Raw genomic sequence first — 11,928 nt, 5'->3', positions numbered from 1 at the left:
CAATTAGTTATCTAGCCGCTTTAGGAAGGGAAGAAGAGAATGAGTTTGGAGGCCCTGTGCGATGTGCTACGATTTATACTTTACCGAACAGCGTATGTCGTCCTCACGCTTCCTGGAATGCATCAAGTCAGTACTGTTGGCTTGGTTTTTTGTTTTTTGGTGTTGTTTTTTTAAAGCTTTTTGGGATAATACATATATAATGTCTATATTACCATCTTAACCGCTTTTAGGTGTACAGTTTAGTAGCATTAGTTTCACTCACATTGTTGTGCAACCATCACCACCATCTACCTGCAGGACTTTTTCATCTTCCCAAACAGAAACTCTTGCAGCCATTAAACAATAACTTTCTAACTGCCCTCTCCCCCCAGCCCTTGGCAACCATCATTCTGCTCTGTCTTCATGAATTTGTATACTCTAGGTATCTCATATAAGTGCAATCAGATGATATTTGCCTTTTTGTGGCTGCCTTAGTTCACTTAGCATACAGTCCTCTTCACGGTTCATCCGTATTGTAGCATGTGTCAGAATTTCTTTCCTTTTTAAGGCTGAATAATATTCCTTAGTATGTATCTATACACCACGTCTTGTTTTATCTATTCACCCATCTATGGACACGTGGGTTGTTTCTACCTTTTGGCTATTGTGAATAATGCTGCTATGAGCAGGATATACAAATAATCTGTTTAAATCTCTACTTTCAGTTTTTTTGGATGTATACCTAGAAGTGGAATTGCTGGATCATATGGTAGTTCTATGTTCAATTTTTGAGGAAATGCCATACTTTATAATGACTGTGTCATTCTACATTCCCACCAGCATTGCTCAAGAGTTTAGTTTCAGGGCACCTGGTTTGCTCAGTCAAGCATCAACTCTTGATCTTGATCTTGGCTCAGGTCATAATCTCATGGTTTGTGAGATCAAACCCAGAGTCAGGTTCTGTGCTGACAGCACAGAGCCTGCTTAGGATTCTCTCTCTCCCTCTCTCTGTCCCTCCTCCCCTACCCCCCCCCCCCCCGCCGTGCACATGTGTGCTCTCTTGTTCTCTCTCAAAATAAATAAAATTAAAAAAAGAGTGCCAGTTGCTCCACATCCTTATCAGCACTTGTTTTCTGCTTTTTGATAATAGCCATCCTAAGGAATTTGGAGTAGTGTCTCACTGTGCTTTGATTTGCATTTCCCTAATTTTAAATGATGTTGAGCACCTTTTCATGTGCTTATAGGCCATTTGTTTATCTTAGTTGGAGAGATGTCTATATAAGCCCTATGATTTACCCATGTTTTAATAGGATTATATGTGTGTTTTTTGTCAGTGTTCTTGAGGAGTCTATATATTCTGGATAATTCCTTATCAGATATATATGTTTTGCAAATGTTTTCTGCCGTTCTGCCGGATGCCTTTTCATTCTGTTGATAGTGTCCCTTGATACACACACTTTTATATTTTGACAAAGTCCTATTTAGCTATTTTTTCTTTTAGTATCTATGCTTTCTGTGGCATATCTGAAAAAACACTGCCATTATCTGATGTCATGAAGCTTTTTCTCTATGTTTCTTTTTCTAAGAGTTTTATTGTTCTAGTTTTTAGGTTTAGATCTTTGATACATTTTATATCCAATATGTAATATATACATGGAGAGAAGGAGAAGGACAGAGAGAGATATTTATCATAAGGTATTGGCTTACTTGTTTATGAATGCTGAGAAGTCTCACAAATTGCTGTCTGCACTGGAGACTCATGAAAGCTGGTAGTGCAGTTTGAAGGCCTGAATGCCAGAGAGCCAAGTCATTTACCAATGATTTAATTTTTTTCTCTTCTAATGTTTTATTTATTTTTGAGAGAGAGAGAGAGACAGCATGAGCAGGGGAAGCCAGAGAGAGAGAGGGAGATACAGAATCCGAAGCAGGCTCCAGGCTCTGAGCTAGTTGTCAGCACAGAGTCGGATGCAGGGTTCGAACCCACGTACCACGAGATCATGACCTGAGCTGAAGCTGGATGCTCAACTGACTGAGCCACCCAGGTGCCCCTTACCAATGAATTTAAAGAATATAATTTTGTGTTTCATTCTGTACTGCTAATGCTGTTATTACAGAGTGCAAATTTGGGAATTTGGGGCATGACAAGAATTTGGATTTCTTCATTAAAACCAAAATGTCTAAAGTCTATGCTAATATGATAAAGCATAGGATTTCAATTGCAATTAAAATGTATTATAATGAGAAAAATGGTATGTTTCAGGAAATAGTTCTGGCAGGACTCAGTTAATCTGGAATTATATGAAACCATAAAAAAATTCCCTCTTGAATATTCTGGGTAAGATTCAGTTACCAATCAATCACTTTTTCCCCCCTTTCATGTGGTCTCTTTAGATATTATATAATATTTTAGGTTGGCTGGGGGAAATTTGACTTTTTATTATATTAAAGTAGTAGTTATTTGTATTTATCCAGTGACTTGTGAGAATTTGCAGTTCTACGCTGTGTGTATCTGCAGTTAAAATATCATGAAGCTTTTTCTCTATGTTTCTTTTTCTAAGGGGTGGTTTAGGTGGCTCAATCAGTTGAGCATCCAGCTCTTGACTTCTGCTCGGATCATGATCCCAGGGTCGTAGAATCAAACCCTGCATCTGGCTCTGTGATGAGCCAGCTGAAGATTTTCTTTCTCTCCCTCTGCATGCTCTTTCTTTCTCTCTCTTAAAAAAAAAAAAGAAATCCTAGTAATATGAATTTTACCTAGGAGCCAAGACTCTTCCAAACAAAACCTCAAAGCCAGAATTGCCTGCATTATTATTTTTTGTTGTTAATTGGTGGAATTATAAAGTACAATAAAAGTATGTAGTTACCTCCTTGATATCCCTGCAGAAAAATAAAAAATTTGACTGGTTAATATACCAAGTGGAAGTGTCAATTTTTTATAAAATATTTATTTATTTTGAGAGAGAGAGAGAGAGAGAGAGAAAGTGAACAGGGGAGGAGCAGAGAGAGAGGGAGACAGAGAATCCCAAGCAGGCTCTGTACTGTTGCACAGAGCCTGTCAAAGGGGCTCAAACTCATGAACCGTGAGATCATGACCTAAACAGAAATCAAGAGTCAGATGCTTAACTGAGCCACCCAGGTGCCCCAGGAGAGTCTATTTGATGTTTATGATGCAAACTTTAGAATAACAATCAATTATATTTTAAATTTATAGGATAATGTTGCACATTTAAAATGACAAGATCTTACAGATATGAAAAGATTCAAAAATGTAAAATTTTTGAAGATGAGGCCAGGATTTAACAAAGTTAAAAATATATGTATTCAAATTTAAGGATTCTGATGTGACTAGAAATTAAAGAGATCAATTGATTTTTAGGTGGAAATGATATGAGCCTTTAACTTATAACCAAGTCATTATAGATGAGCCCGAGGGTGATGACAAATAAACTATTCTATGGAAAAAGATCTAGGGTTTTTTCATTATCTCAAGATAGAGGAGATCCTTCTTTTAGGAGCTAAAAACAGCAACCTATCTGAAAGAAAAAGAATCACTGGAAAGTTTTGAACTATGGTCAGAATTAATATTTTCAATGGTACTGTATTACTTTTAACTTAAATCATGGGCTAAAGTAAATAAATTATTATATTAGTTTTATCAGGAAAAGGATTAGTATAAGATACTCAGTTTGGAGGAAATCAAGAATTTTAGTAGGAACCCTGACCTTTGGCAACTGGATTGGAAGTAGCAATATGCTATTCTTTTATAAGCAAAACCTGTTTCACTGTCCTACTGAAATAGCCCAGGAGCAGTTTGACCCCATGAGACACTAATGTTCAGGACGATATGGTCTCTAATACCATCTCCACTGAAAGAGCACCAAGGGTCAGCAGAAATAGCTGATTCCATGTCTGGATCTAAAAGGCCCAAGTAAACGTAAGATTCAGGCAGTGTACAGAACCTGATTCTGGGAAAGTGTCCAAAATAATCATTTTCCTCTTAAAAGTATGGAATCATGGACACAACAACTGTAAGTAGGGTTTTAGGCATCCTGTGAAGGTCAAAAACAAGAATCTAGGCAGCTTCCTGGGCTAAATTAGTGGTAAGAGATGAAGTGATTAGTATTAAAACAAGCAGCAAGTGGTCTTCCAATCACTAAGATGAGAGACCAATAGCCTTAGTAATCTCATGAGGTTGCTCATGTTGGTTCCAATAGTTGGAGGGCATATCTGCAGTCTTTATCAGATATTTATTTAGTTTAATTTATTTATTAAATATTTTTAATGTTTATCATATTTTGAGAGAGAGAGAGCGAGCGAGCACTCAAGTAGGGGAGGGACAGAGAGAGATGGAGACACAGAATCCGAAGCAGGTGCCAGGATCAGAGCTCTCAGCAGAGCCCGATACAGGACTCGAACCCTACCTTTGGATTTCTATACTGTTTACTTTTTTTTTTTTTTCATTTTTACTTGTATCTTTTCGTCATTGCCTTGTTTTACACAAGGATGAGTTTTCTGGGTATAGTGTCAGACTGAAGCTTATCTTCACAATGTCTCTGAAGTTTCTTCTCATGTTATTGTGTTAATTATTTCTTTTTATATTTAGTTATTTATTTTTTTAATTTACATCCAACTTATATTAGCACACAGCGCTATGATGATTTCAGGAGTAGATTTTAGTTGATTCATCCCCTATGTATAACACCCAGTGCTCATCCCAACAAGTGTCCTACCTGATGCCCCTTACCCATTTAGCCCATCCACAACCCCTCCAGCAACCCTCAATTTGTTCTCTGTGTTTAAGAGTCTTGTATGTTTTGTCCCCCTCCTTGTTTTTATATTATTTTTTGCTTCCTTTCCCTTATATTCATCCATTTTGTATCTTAAATTCCTCATATGAGTGAAGTCATATGATATTTATCTTTCCCTGACTAATTTTGACTAATTATACACACACACACACACACACACACACACACGCACCACATCTTCTTTATCCATTGATGGACATTTGGGCTCTTTGCATACTTTGGCTATTGTTGATAGCACTACTATAAATATTGAGATGCATGTGCCCCTTTGACAGGACATCTGTATCCCTTGGATAAATACCTAGTAATGCAATTGCTGGGTTGTAGGGTAGTTCTATTTTTAATTTTTTGAGGAACCTCCATAGTGTTTTCATGAGTGTCTGCACCAGTTTGCGTTCCCACCAGCAGTGCAAAAGGCATCCTCTTTCTCTGCATCCTCGCCAACATCTGTTGTCGCCTGAGTTTGTTCATTTTAGCCATGTGACTGCTGAGGTTGTATCTCAATGTGGCTTTAATTTGTATTTCCCTGATGATGAGTGATGTTGAGCACTTTTTCATGTATTTCTTAGCCATCTGGATGTCTTCTTTGGAGAAGTGTCTATATCTTTTGCCCAATTTTTAACTGGGTTATTTGTTTTTTGGGGTGTTGAGTGTGATAAGTTCTTTATATAATTTGGATACTAACCCTTTATGTGATATGTCATTTGCAAATACCTTCCCCCATTCTGTTGGTTGCCTTTTAGTTTTGCTGATTGTTTCCTTCGTCGTGAAGGAGTGTTTTGTTTTGATAAGGTCCCAATAGTTCATTTTTGCTTTTGTTTCCCTTGGCTGTGGAGACGTGTTGAGTAAGAAGTGCGGTCAAGGTCAAGTTGGTTTTTGCCTGCTTTCTCTTCTAGGATTTTGATAGTTTTCTGTCTAATGTTTAGAACTTTCATCTATTTTGAGCTAAATTTTGTGTATGGTAAAAGAAAGGGGTCCAGGTTCATTTTTCTGCATGTTGTCCAGTTTTCCCAGCACCATTTGCTAAAGAGACTGTCTTTATTCCACTGGATGTTCTTTCCTGCTTTGTCAAAGATTAGTTGATCATATGCTTATGGGTCCATTTCTGGTTTCTCTATTCTGTTCCATTGATATGAGTGACTGTTCTTGTTCCAACACCCTACTCTCTTGATGAGTACCACTTTGTAATTAATACAGGTTGGAGTCCAGGATTGTAATGCCTCCAGCTTTGGTTCTTTTTCAGGATTGCTTTGGCTATTCGGGGTCTTTTCTGGTTCCATACAAATTTTAGGATTGTTTGTTCTAGCTCTGTGAAGATTACTATTGTTATTCTGATAGGGATTGCATTGAATATGTAGATTGCTTTGGGTAGTATTGACATTTTAACAATAATTGTTCTTCCAATCCATGAGCATGGAATATTTTTCCCATTTTTTTGTGTCTTCAATTTCTTTCATAAGCTTTCTGCAGTTTTCAGTGTATAGATTTTTCACCTGTTAGGTTTATTCCTAGGTATTTTATGAGTTTTGATGCAGTTATATATGGGATCAGTTCCTTGATGTATCTTTCTGTTGTTTCATTATTGGTGTATAGGAATGCCACTGATTTTTGTGCATTGATTTTATATCCTGTGACTTTGGTGAATTCATGGATCAGTTCTAGCACCTTTTTGGTGGAATCTTTTGGGCTCTCCATATAGAGTATCATGTCAGCTGCAAAGAGTGAAAGTTTGACTTCTCCTTGCTGATTTGAATGCATTTTATTTCTTTGTGTTGTCTGATTGCTGAGGCTAGGACTCCCAATACTATGTTGAATAACACTAGAGAGAATGGACATCCCTGTCTTGTTCTTGACCGTAGGGGGAAGGATCTCAGTTTTTCCCCATTGAAGATGATATTAGAGGTGGGTCTTTCATATATGGCCTTTGTGATCTTGAGGTACAATCCTTCCATCCCTACTTTCTTGAGGGTTTTTATCAAAAAAGATGCTGTATTTTGTCAAATGCTTTATCTGTATCTTTTGAGAGGATCATGTGGTTCTTGTCCTTTCTTTTATTGATGTGATGAATCACATTGATTGTTTTGTGGATATTTAACCAGACCTGCATCCCAGGTTTAAATCCCACTTGGTTGTGAATAATTATTTTAATGTGTTGTTGGATCTGGTTGGCTAGTGTCTTGTTGAGGATTTTTGCCTCCATGTTCATCAGGGAAATTGGTCTGTAGTTCTCCTTTTTAGTAGGACCTTTGTCTGGTTTTGGAATCAAGGTAATGTGGGCTTCATAGAATGAATTTGGAAGTTTTCCTTCTATTTCTATTTTTTGGATCAGCTTCAAAAAAATAGGTGTTGGGGTGCCTGGGTGGCTCAGTCAGTTAAGCATCTGGCTTCAGGTCAGGTCATGATCTCACCGTTTGTGGGTTCAAGCCCCACTTTGGGCTCTGTGCTGACAGCTAGCTTAGAGCCTGGAACCTATCTTCGGATTCTGTGTCTTTCTGCCCCTCCCCTGTTCATGCTGTCTCTCTTTCTCTCTCTCTCTCTCAAAAATAAATAAAAAAACATTAAAAAATTTAAAAGAAAATAGGTGTTAACTCTTCCTCAAATGTTTGGTAGAATTTCCCTGGAAAGTTATCCGGCCCTGAACTCTTGTTTTTAGGGAGACTTTTGATTACTAATTAAGTTATGGGTCTGCCCAAATTTTCTTTCTTTTTGTTTCAGTTTTGGTAGTTTGTATGTTTCTAGGAATTTGTCTATTTCTTCCAGATTACCCATTTTTGGGTGTATAATTGCTCATAATGTCCTCTTATTATAATTTGTATTTCTGCTGTGTTGTTTGTGATCTCTCTTCTTTCATTCTTGATTTTATTTATTTGGGCCCTTTTTCTTTTTGATCAAACTTGTTAGAGGTTTATTAATTTTGTTAATTTCAAAGAAGCAGCTTCTGGTTTCATTGGTCTGCTCTATTTTTTCTTTTATTTCAATAGCATTGATTTCTGCTCTAATCTTTATTATTTTCTGTCTTCTGCTGGTTTTGGGTTTTATTTGCTGTTCTTTTTCCAACTCTTTAAGATGTAAAGTTAGGTTTTGTATCCGAGACGTTTCTTCTTTAGAAAGGCCTGTATTGCTATATACTTTCCTCTTCTGACTGCCTTTGCTGTGTCCTAGAGGTTTTGGGCTGTGGTGTCATCCTTTTCATTGGCTTCTGTGTATTTTTTAAAAATTCTTTTAAAAGTAATTTTTTTTTTGAGTTTGTTTTGAAAGACACAGAGACAGCACAATTCTGGGAGGGCATAGAGAGAGGGAGACAGTTAATTCTAAGCAGGTTCCACACCATCAGCATGGAGTCTGACATGGGCCTCAAACTCATGAAACTATGAGGTCATGACCTGACCCCAAATCAAGAGTTGGACACTTAATTGACAGCCATCCAGGCACCCTGGCTTCCATGTACTTTGTAATTTTCTTTTAAACTTTTTGGTTAGCCCATTCATTCTTTAGTAGGGTGTTCTTTAGTCTCCAAGTATTTGTTATCTTTCCAAGAGTTTTCTTGTGCTTGATTTTGAGTTTCATAGCATTGTGGTCTGAAAATGTCCACGGTATAATTGCTATCTTTTTGTACTTGTTGAAGGCTGATTTGTGTCCCAGTATGTGATATATTCTGAAGAATGTTCCATGTGCACTCAAGAAGAATATGTTTTCTGCTGCTTTAGGATGAAATGTTCTGATTATATCTGTTAAGTCCATCCGGTACAGGGTGTCATTCAAAGCCATTGTTTCCTTGTTGATTTTCTGTTTAGATGATCTGTCCATTGCTGTAAGGGGGTGTTGAAGTCTCCTACCATTATGGTGTTATTATCAGTGAGTTTCTGTATGTTTGTGAATAATTGATTTATATATTTGGGTGCTACCTCATTTGGAGCATAAATGTTTACCATTGTTAGATCTTTTTGGTGGATAGACCTTTTAATTATGATATAATGCACTTCTTCATATCTTGTTACAGTCTTTGTTTTAAAATATATATTGTCTGATATACATACGGCTACTCCAGCTTTCTTTGGTGACTCTTAGTATGATAGATGGTTCTCCATCCCCTTAGTTTCAATCTGAAGGTGTCTGTAGGTCTAAAATGGGTCTCTTGTAAACAGCATATAGATGGATCTTGTTTTCATATCCATTCTGTTTCTCTATGTCTTTTGGTTGGACTGTTTAGTCCATGGATATTTGGAGTGAGTACTGAAAGATATTAATTTATTGCCATTATGTTTCCTGTAGAGTTGGAGTTTTTGGTGGTGTTCTCTGGTCCTTTCTAGTCTTTGTTGCTTTTGTTCTTTTTTTTCATCTTTTCTCCCCTGAGAGAGTCCCCCTTAAAATTTCTTGCAGGACTGGTTTAGTAGTCATGTACTGCTTTAGTTTTTATTTCTCTGGGAAACTCTATTTCTCCTTATATTTTGAATGACTGCCTTGCTGAATAAAGAATTCTTGGCTGCATATTTTCTGATTCAGCACACTGAATATATCCTGCCACTCCTTTCAGTCCTGCCAAGTTTCTGTGGATAGGTCTCCTGCAAACCTGATTTGTCTTCCCTTGCAGGTTAAGGACTTTTTTCCCTTGCTGCTTTCATGATTCTTTCCTTGCCTGAGTATATTGTGAATTTGACTATGACATGCCTTGTTGATGTCATTTTTTTTGTTGAATGTAATGGGAATTCTCTGTGCTTCCTGGATTTTAATGTCTATGTCTTTCCCCAGGTCAAAAAAGCTTTCTGCTATGATTTGCTCACAGAAACTTTCTACCTCTTTATCTCTCTCTTCATCTACTGGGATGCCTATGATTTGGATGTTATTGCTTTTTAATGAGTCAATAGGTTCTCTAAATCTTATACCATGCTCTTTGTCTTTGTTTCCCTCTTTTTCTTTGCTTCATTATTCTACATAAGTTTGTCCTCTATATCTCTGACTTGCTGCTCTGCTTCATCCATTCTTATCACTGTGGCATCCATTGAGATTGCAGCTCAGTTACAGCATTTTTATTTTTGTCCTGACTAGATTTTACTTCTTTTATCTCCACAGAAAGAGATTCTATGCTTTTTTCAACCACAACTAGTATTCTTATTATTGTGATTCTAAATTCTGATTCAGACATTTTGCTTCTATCTGTGTTGATTAAGTCCCTGGGTGTCATTTCTTCTGGTTTTTTAGGGGTGAATTCCTTCACTTTATCATTTTGAAGAAAGAAATAGACTGCTGAGTTCTGTGGTTCAAGTTGTGCAGATTGTGTGTTAATCCTCAAATCAGTTTTCTAGGTGTGCAAGATGGTTTGGCATTGATCTAGCTGCATTTCAGGGACGAGAGAGGCAAAAAAAGTTGCATGCCCCTCTGCCATCTTGGCCCCTTTATTAATTATTATTTCTAATCAAAACTGACTTTTATTTGTGTCATGGCCTTTTTACCCCCTTTTTTAAAAATGTTTTTTAAAATTTATTTTTTTTTGACAGAGAAAGACAGAGCGTGAGCAGGAGAGGGGCAGAGAGAGACAGAAACACAGACTCTGAAGCAGGTTATAGGCTATAAGGTGTTAGCATGGAGCTGATGCAGGGCTCAAATTCATGAACCACAAGATCATGACCTGAGCTGAAGTCAGCCACTTAACTGACTGAGCAACCCAGGAGCTCCATGACTTTTTTTCTACCAGCAAGCTAGAAATTTGTAGGAGTGTAACCATTTGTGGGAAAACCCATGTACTGTTTGTATTTTTTCTTTAAAATATAGCCACGTCTTCAAACATAGCTACGTAGATTTTCTTTAAAACATAGATATGTAAGTTTTAACAAAAAAGTAGAAAATACATACAAGTTCTTTATATATTTTGGATACTGTTTATCAGATATGTCATTGGCAAATATTTTCTCCCATTCCATAGGTTGTCTTTACTTTTGTTGATTGGCTCTTTCACTATGCAGAAGCTTTTTATTTTGATGAAGTCCTGCCATTCTGGAAAAGAATATGGATATTCCTCAAAAAGTTAAAAATAGAACTACCCTACAATCCAGCAATTGCACCACTATATATTTACTCAAAGAATAAAAAAAAAATACTAATTCAGAAGGATACATGCATCCCCATGTTTATAACAGCATTATCTACAATAACCAAACTATGGAAGCAGCCCAAGTGTCTATTGACTGATGAATGGATAAATAAGATGTGGTACCAGTGGTGCCTGGGTGGCTCAGTTGGTTGAGTGTCAGACTTCAGCTCAGGTCATGATCTCATGGTTTGTGAGTTGTAGCCCTGCGTCAGGCTCATGCTGATAGCTTGGTGCCTGGAGCCTGCTTCAGAGTCTGTGTCTCCCTCTCTCTCTGTCCCTCCTCCTCTTGCACTCTGTCTCTTTCTCTCTCGAAAATAAACATTAAAAAATTACAAAAAAAAAGAAAATGTAGTACATATATACAATGGAATATTAGCTACAAAAAAGAATGAAATGTTGCCATTTGCAACAACATGGATGGAGCTAGAGAGTATTATGCTAAGTGAGATAAATCAGTCAGAGAGAGACAAATATATTTGATTTCACTCATATGTGGAATTTAAGAGACCAAGCAAATGAGCCAAGGGTAAAAAAGAAAGAGATGCAAACCAAGAAAAAAACCTCTTAACTATAGAGAATAAACTGTTGGTTGCCAGGGGAGGTGGGTGGAGGGATGGGGTAAATAGGTGATGGGGATTAAGGAGTGCACTTGTGATGATGAGCACTGGATGTTGTATGGAAGTGTTAAATCACTAATTCTACACCTGAAACAAATATTACACTGTATGTTAGTTAACTGGAATTTAAATAAAACCTTTAAAAAAACACATGCTTTTTTTAAACTAAGAAAAATGAGGAGGGGTAAGCTTTTAAGGAGGGCCTTTTTCAAACAACCAAGCCTTGTGGTGGACAATTTATCTTTACTATTTTATTAAATTCTCACAGTAGCCTTTTTATTATTTTATTTTATTTTATTTTTTTTCCATAATATTTTATTGTCAAATTGTTTTCCATACAACACCCAGTGCTCTTCCCCTTAAGTGCCCTCCACCATCACCATCACCATCACCTCTTTTCCCCCCTCCCCCTTCCCCTTCAACCCTCAGTTCATTT

At 37.0% G+C, this 11,928-nt stretch overlaps 1 long non-coding RNA gene across 1 annotated transcript in view; it reads left to right on the top strand.

The window, feature by feature from the left end:
• The window catches only part of LOC115296349, a 475,474-nt gene that overhangs the window by 251 nt on the left and 463,295 nt on the right, over positions 1-11,928 (top strand). The gene's annotated exons all lie outside the window — the stretch shown is intronic.

The sequence above is a fragment of the Suricata suricatta genome, chromosome 7 (assembly GCF_006229205.1).
Source record: "Suricata suricatta isolate VVHF042 chromosome 7, meerkat_22Aug2017_6uvM2_HiC, whole genome shotgun sequence".
Classification (NCBI taxonomy): domain Eukaryota; kingdom Metazoa; phylum Chordata; class Mammalia; order Carnivora; family Herpestidae; genus Suricata; species Suricata suricatta.
The sequence above is the reverse complement of the archived record's forward strand: the minus strand, read 5'-3'. Positions and strand labels throughout refer to the sequence as shown.